Source organism: Tursiops truncatus, chromosome X (genome assembly GCF_011762595.2).
Source record: "Tursiops truncatus isolate mTurTru1 chromosome X, mTurTru1.mat.Y, whole genome shotgun sequence".
In the NCBI taxonomy this organism is placed as follows: Eukaryota; Metazoa; Chordata; class Mammalia; order Artiodactyla; family Delphinidae; genus Tursiops; species Tursiops truncatus.
Window position 1 is genome coordinate 115,921,948 of NC_047055.1, and position 7,190 is coordinate 115,929,137.

A 7,190-nucleotide genomic window follows, 5' to 3' on the forward strand; every position below is an offset into this window, starting at 1 on the left:
AGGGTGTCCTCAGAGTGTGCTTCCTGAATAGGGCCAGGGTTTGGAGTTCTGTAGATCCGTTTCTCCTTCTAGTCTGACCCTCCCTGTGGCCTGTCACAAGCATTCATAAGATACTCTCTAGGATCGGGGTAGAGTCTGCAGACAGGAGATAGAGCATTCATTTTACCGCTGAATAGCATTCCATTGTATGTGTGTATATATTAAGATTTATGTATCCAATCTACTATTGATGGATGTGTGGACTGATTTATTTATTGTTATTGCAAACATGATTCTATTTAGATGATCATAAATGTTTCCTAGTACACATATAAAAGAGTGTTCCAGAAATAGAATAAATTGCTGGTGGTACATTATGTGCATATTTACTTTTAGTAGCATTATCTTCTATAGAGGATGGTCGAGTGACTACTGCTGAGCTTTGGATTAGTTTTAAATTTATAGATTGATTTGGAAGAAAATTGAGATCTGAACAATACTGAGACTTCCATATGCCATACATTGTGTATGTTCTACTTGTACTTTAAATTTCTGGTAAAACAAACAAGTCCAGTCTATTTTCCTTCAACTGTGGCAAAGATGTTCATGTTATATGAGTCTATCTGATTCTGAGGGCCAACAAAGCACCAATGCTGGACTTCCTCTTCCACTCTCTACCATAAGTCATTGTGTTGGCAGCTTAGAACTAAGAAAGGATCAGAGTTAAGGATTTATACCTACACTGCATGCTGGCTTAGATTTCCTTTCAACAGACTTTCGAGATTCAGTTAAAATAACTTTGACTGTCAAAAAGAAGTCCCTTAGCACTAACCTTACCCAGAAATATTCATTATGTCCCTTATGTAAAATAAAGCTATAAAATACCCACGGTCAGTGAAGCAGGTGGTAAGAGATGTGCAGTGTCTGCACGGATATGTTTTTCGTGTTTTAAGATGCAGAGCACAGGAACTTGGATAGAATTTGATCAAACATCTAAACAAATTTTATAAGTCATCTACCACGGGGAACATATTGATCTCCCACTCAGTAGCACAGGTTACCTTCAACCTTTAAGATACCAATTAATTTTTTTTGTTTCCCAAGAGAAGTGCCTGATTGAATAATGCTGAAGTGTCAATAGGAGCACAGCTCAGCAATCATTCATTTATGTTATTGCCTTTATCTCCTCTTACTAACATTGGCACAACAGCTGCTGATTTACTTTCTGCCCTTGTTCTTTACCTAAATCCAACAAGCCTAAGTCTCTAACTTTGCTCCAAGTAGAAACTGTTCAAGGACAGTGACATCAGCAAGATGGTAGAAGAGATTTCAGCCACCATCCCTCCACAGAACATCAATTTTGACAACCACCCGTGGATGGAGTCCTAGAAGGAGAAGAGAGAGAAAGGGGCAGAAGGCTTACTTAAATAAATACTGGCTGAAAATGTCCCATATCTGGGAAGAGATATAGACATCCAGGTACATAACGCTCATAGGTCCCCAATCAGATTCAATCCAAGGAGAACTTCACTAAGACATATTATGATAAAACTGTCAAAAATCAAAGACAGAATTTTGAAAGCAGCAAGAGAAAAGAAACTCATTACCTACAAAGGAACATCCATAGGAGTATCAGCAGATTTCTCAGTAGAAACCTTGAAGGTTAGGAGAGAGTACGATGATATATTTAAGGTGCTGAAAGAAAACAACTGCCAACCAAGAATACTTTACCTGGCAAAGCTGTCCTTCAGAAATGAATGATAGATAAAGACTTTTCCAGATAAACAAAAGCTGAGGGACTTAATCACCACAAATCTGCCTTACAAGAGATGCTAAAGGGAGTCCAGGTTGAAATGACTGAAATTCAGTTGTTATCAGCTTAAGATAGACTATTATAACTATAAGATGTTTTACATAAGCTTCATGGTAACCACAAAACAAAAAACTATAGTACATACACAAAAGATAAAGAGAAAGGAATCAAAGCATACCACTACAGGAAATCATTAATTCACAAAATAAGACAACAAGAGAGAAAGAAAGGAACAAAGGAACTACGAAATAGCCAGAAAACAATTAACAAGATGGCAATAGTAGAGGGCAGACAGCAGAAGCAAGAAGAACTACAGTCCTGCAGCCTGTGGAACAAAAACCACATTCACAGAAAGATAGACAAGCCAAAAAGGCAGAGGGCTATGTACCAGATGAAGGAACAAGATAAAGCCCCAGAAAAACTAAATGAAATGGAAATAGGCAACCTTCCAGAAAAAGAATTCAGAATAATGATAGTGAAGATGATCCAGGAAAAAGAATGGAGGCAAACATCGAGAAGATGCAAGAAAAGTTTAACAAAGACCTAGAAGAATTAAAGAACAAACAAACAAACAAAGATAAACAATACAGTAACTGAAATGAAAACTACACTAGAAGGAATCAAAGCAGAATAACTGAGGCAGAAGAACGGATAAGTGACGTGGAAGACAGAATGGTGGAATTCACTGCTGTGGAACAGAATAAAGAAAAAAGAATGAAAAGAAATGAAGACAGCCTAAGAGACCTCTGGGACAACATCAAACGCAACAACATTCGCATTATAGGGGTCCCAGAAGGGGAAGGGAGAGAGAAAGGACCCGAGAAAATATTTGAAGAGATTATAGTCGAAAACTTCACTAATATGGGAAAGGAAATAGCCACTCAAGTCCAGGAAGCAGGGAGTCCAATACAGGATAAACCCAAGGAGAAACACACCGAGACACATAGTAATCAAACTGACAAAAATTAAAGATGAAGAAAAATTATTGAAAGCAGCAAGGGAAAAACGACAAATAACATACAAGGGAACTTTCATAAGGTTAACAGCTGATTTCTCAGCAGAAACTCTACAAGCCAGAGGGGAGTGGCATGATATACTTAAAGTGATGAAAGGGAAGAACCTACAACCAAGATTACTCTACCCGGCAAGGATCGCATTCACATTCGATGGAGAAATCAAAAGCTTTAGAGACAAGCAAAAGCTAAGAGAATTCAGCTCCACCAAACGAGCTCTACAACAAATGCTAAAGGAACTTCTCTAAGTGGGAAACACAAGAGAAGAAAAGGACCTACAAAAACAAACCTAAAACAATTAAGAAAATGGTTATAGGAACATACATATCCATAATTACCTTAAACGTGAATGGATTAAAGGCTCCAACCAAAAGACACAGGCTTGCTGAATGGATACAAAAACAAGACCCATCTATATGCTGTCTACAAGAGACCCACTTCAGACCTAGGGACACATACAGACTGAAAGTGAGGGGATGGAAAAAGATATTCCATGCAAATGGAAATCAAAAGAAAGCTGGAGTAGCACTACTCATATCACATAAAATAGACTTTAAAATAAAGAATGTTACAAGAGACAAGGACGGACACTACATAATGATCAAGGCATCAATCCAAGAAGAAGATATAACAATTATAAATATATATGCACCCAACATAGGAGCACCTCAATACATAAGGCAACTGTTAACAGCTATAAAAGAGGAAATTGACAGTAACACAATAATACTGGGGGACTTTAACACTTCACTTACACCAATGGACAGGTCATCCAAAATGAAAATAAACAAGGAAACAGAAGCTTTAAATGACACAGTAGACCAGATAGATTTAATTGCTATTTATAGGACATTCCATCCAAAAATAGCAGATTTCACTTTCTTCTCAAGTGGGCATGGAACATTCTCCAGGATAGATCACATCTTGGGTCACAAATTAAGCCTCAGTAAATTTAAGAAAACTTAAATCATATCAAGCATCTTCTCTGACCACAACACTATGAGATTAGAAATGAATTACAGGGAAAAAAACGTAAAAAACACAAACACATGGAGGCTAAATAAGACGTTACTAAATAACCAAGAGATCACTGAAGAAATCAAAGAGGAAATCAAAAAATACCTGGAGACAAATGACAATGAAAACACGACGATCCAAAACCTATGGGATGCAGCAAAAGCAGTTCTAAGAGGGACGTTTATAGCTATACAAGCCTACCTCAAGAAACAAGAAACATCTCAAATAAACAATTGAACCTTACACCTAAAGGAACTAGAGAAAGAAGAACAAACAAAACCCAAAGTTAGCAGAAGAAAAGAAATCATAAAGTTCAGAGCAGAAATAAATAGAAAAAAAGAAAACAACAGCAAACATAAATAAAACTAAACCTGGTTCTTTGAGAAGATAAAATTGATAAACCATTAGCCAGACTCATCAAGAAAAAAAGGGGGAAGACTCAAATAAATAAAATTAGAAATGAAAAAGGAGAAGTTACAGCAGAAAACGCAGAAATACAAAGCATCCTAAGAGACTACTACAAGCAACTCTATGCCAATAAAATGGACAACCTGGAAGAAATGGACAAATTCTTAGAAAGGGATAACCTTCCAAGACTGAACCAGAAAGAAATAGAAAATATGAACAGACCAATCACAAGTAATGAAATTGAAACTATGGTTAAAAATCTTCCAACAAACAGAAGTCCAGGACCAGATGGCTTCACAGGTGAATTCTCTCAAACATTTAGAGAAGAGCTAACACCCATCCTTCTTAAACTCTTCCAAAAAATTGCAGAGGAAGGAACACTCCCAAACTCATCCTATGAGGCCACCATCACCCCAATACCAAAACCAGACAAAGATACTACAATAAAAGAAAATTACAGACCACTATCACTGATGAATATGGATGCAAAAATCCACAAAATACTACCAAACAGAATCCAGCAACACATTAAAAGGATCATACACCATGATCAAGTGGGATTTATCCCACGGATGCAAGGATTCTTCAACAGACGCAAATCAATCAATGTGATACACCATATTAGCAAACTGAAGAATAAAAACCATATGATCATCTCAATAGATGGAGAAAAAGCTTTTGACAAAATTCAACACCCATTTATGATAAAAATGCTCCAGAAAGTGGGCATAGAGGGAACCTACCGCAACATAATAAAGGCCATATACGACAAACCCACAGCAAACATCATTCTCAATGGTGAAAAACTGAAAGCATTTCCTCTAAGATCAGGAACAAGACAAGGATGTCCACTCTCACCATTATTATTCAACATAGTTTTGGAAGTCCTAGCCACGGCAATCACAGAAAAAAAGAAATAAAAGGAATACAAATTGGAAAAGAAGAAGTAAAACTGTCACTGTTTGCAGATGACATGATACTATACATAGAGAATCCTAAAGATGCCACCAGAAGACTACTAGAGCTAATCAATGAATTTGGTAAAGTTGCAGGATACAAAATTAATGCACAGAAATCTCTTTCATTCGTATACACTAATGATGAAAAATATGAAAGAGAAATTTAGAAAACACTCCCATTTACCACTGCAACAAAAAGAATAAAATACCTAGGAATAAACCTACCTAGGGAGACAAAAGACTTGTATGTAGAAAACTATAAGACACTAATGAAAGAAATTAAAGATGATAGCAACATATGGAGAGATATACCATGTTCTTGGATTGGAAGAATCAATATTGTGAAAATGACCATATTACTCAAAGCAATCTACAGACTCAGTGCAATCCCTATCAAATTACCAATGGCGTTTTTTACGGAACTAAAACAAAAAACCTTAAAATTTGTATGGAGACACAAAAGACCCCGAATAGCCAAAACAGTCTTGAGGGAAAAAAAACGGAGCTGGAGGAATCAGACTCCCTGACTTCAGACTATACTACAAAGCTACAGTAATCAAGACAATATGGTACTGGCACAAAAACAGAAACATAGATCAATGAAACATGATAGAAAGCCCAGAGATAAACCCACGCACCTATGGTCAACTAATCTATGACAAAGGAGGCAAGGATATATAATGGAGAAAAGACAGTCTCTTCAATAAGAGGTGCTGGGAAAACTGGACCGCTACATGTAAAAGAATGAAATTAGAACACTCCCTAACACCATACACAAAAATAAACTCAAAATGGATTAGAGACCTAAATGTAAGACCGGACACTATAAAACTCTTAGAGGAAAACATAGGAAGAACACTCTTTGACATAAATCACAGCAAGATCTTTTTTGATCCACCTCCTACAGTAATGGAAATAAAAACAAAAATAAACAAATGGGACCTAATGAAACTTCCAAGCTTTTGCACAGCAAAGGAAACCATAAACAAGACAAAAAGACAACCCTCAGAGTGGGAGAAAATATTCACAAACGATGCAGTGGACAAAGGATTAATCTCCAAAATATATAAACAGCTCATGCCGCTCAATATTAAAAAGACAAACAACCCAATCCAAAAAAGGGCAGAAGACCTAAATAGACATTTCTCCAAAGAAGACATACAGATGGCCAAGAAGCACATGAAAAGCTGCTCAACATCACTAATTATAAGAAAAATGCAAATCAAAACTACAATGAGGTATCACCTCACACCAGTTAGAATGGGCATCATCAGAAAATCTACTAACAACAAATGCTGGAGAGGGTATGGAGAAAAGGGAACCCTCTTGCACTGTTGGTGGGAATGTAAATTGATATAGCCACTATGGAGAACAGTATGGAGTTTCCTTAAAAATCTAAAAATAGAATTACCATATGATCCAGCAATCCCACTACTGGGCATATACCCAGAGTAAACCATAATTCAAAAAGACACATGCACCCCAATGTTCACTGCAGCACTATTTATAATAGCCAGGTCATGAAAGCAACCTAAATGCCCATCAACAGACGAATGGATAAAGAAGATGTGTATATTTCATATATACAATGGAATATTACTCAGCCATAAAAAGGAACAAAATTGGGTCATTTGTTGAGACGTGGATGGATCTAGAGACTGTCACACAGAGTGAAGTAAGTCAGAAAGAGAAAAACAAGTATCATATATTAACGCATATATATGGAACCTAGAAAAATAGTACAGATGAACCGGTTTGTAGGGCAGAAGTTGAGACACAGATGTAGAGAACAAACATATGGACACCAAGCGGGGAAAGCTGTGGGGGGGTGGGGATGGTGGTGTGATGAATTGGGCGATTGGGATTGACATGTATACACTGATGTGTATAAAATTGATGACTAGTAAGAACCTGCTGTATAAAAAAATAAATAAAATTCAAAAATTCAAAAAAAAAAAAGAACCTAGAGGCAGGACAGGAATAAAGACGCAGATGTAGAGA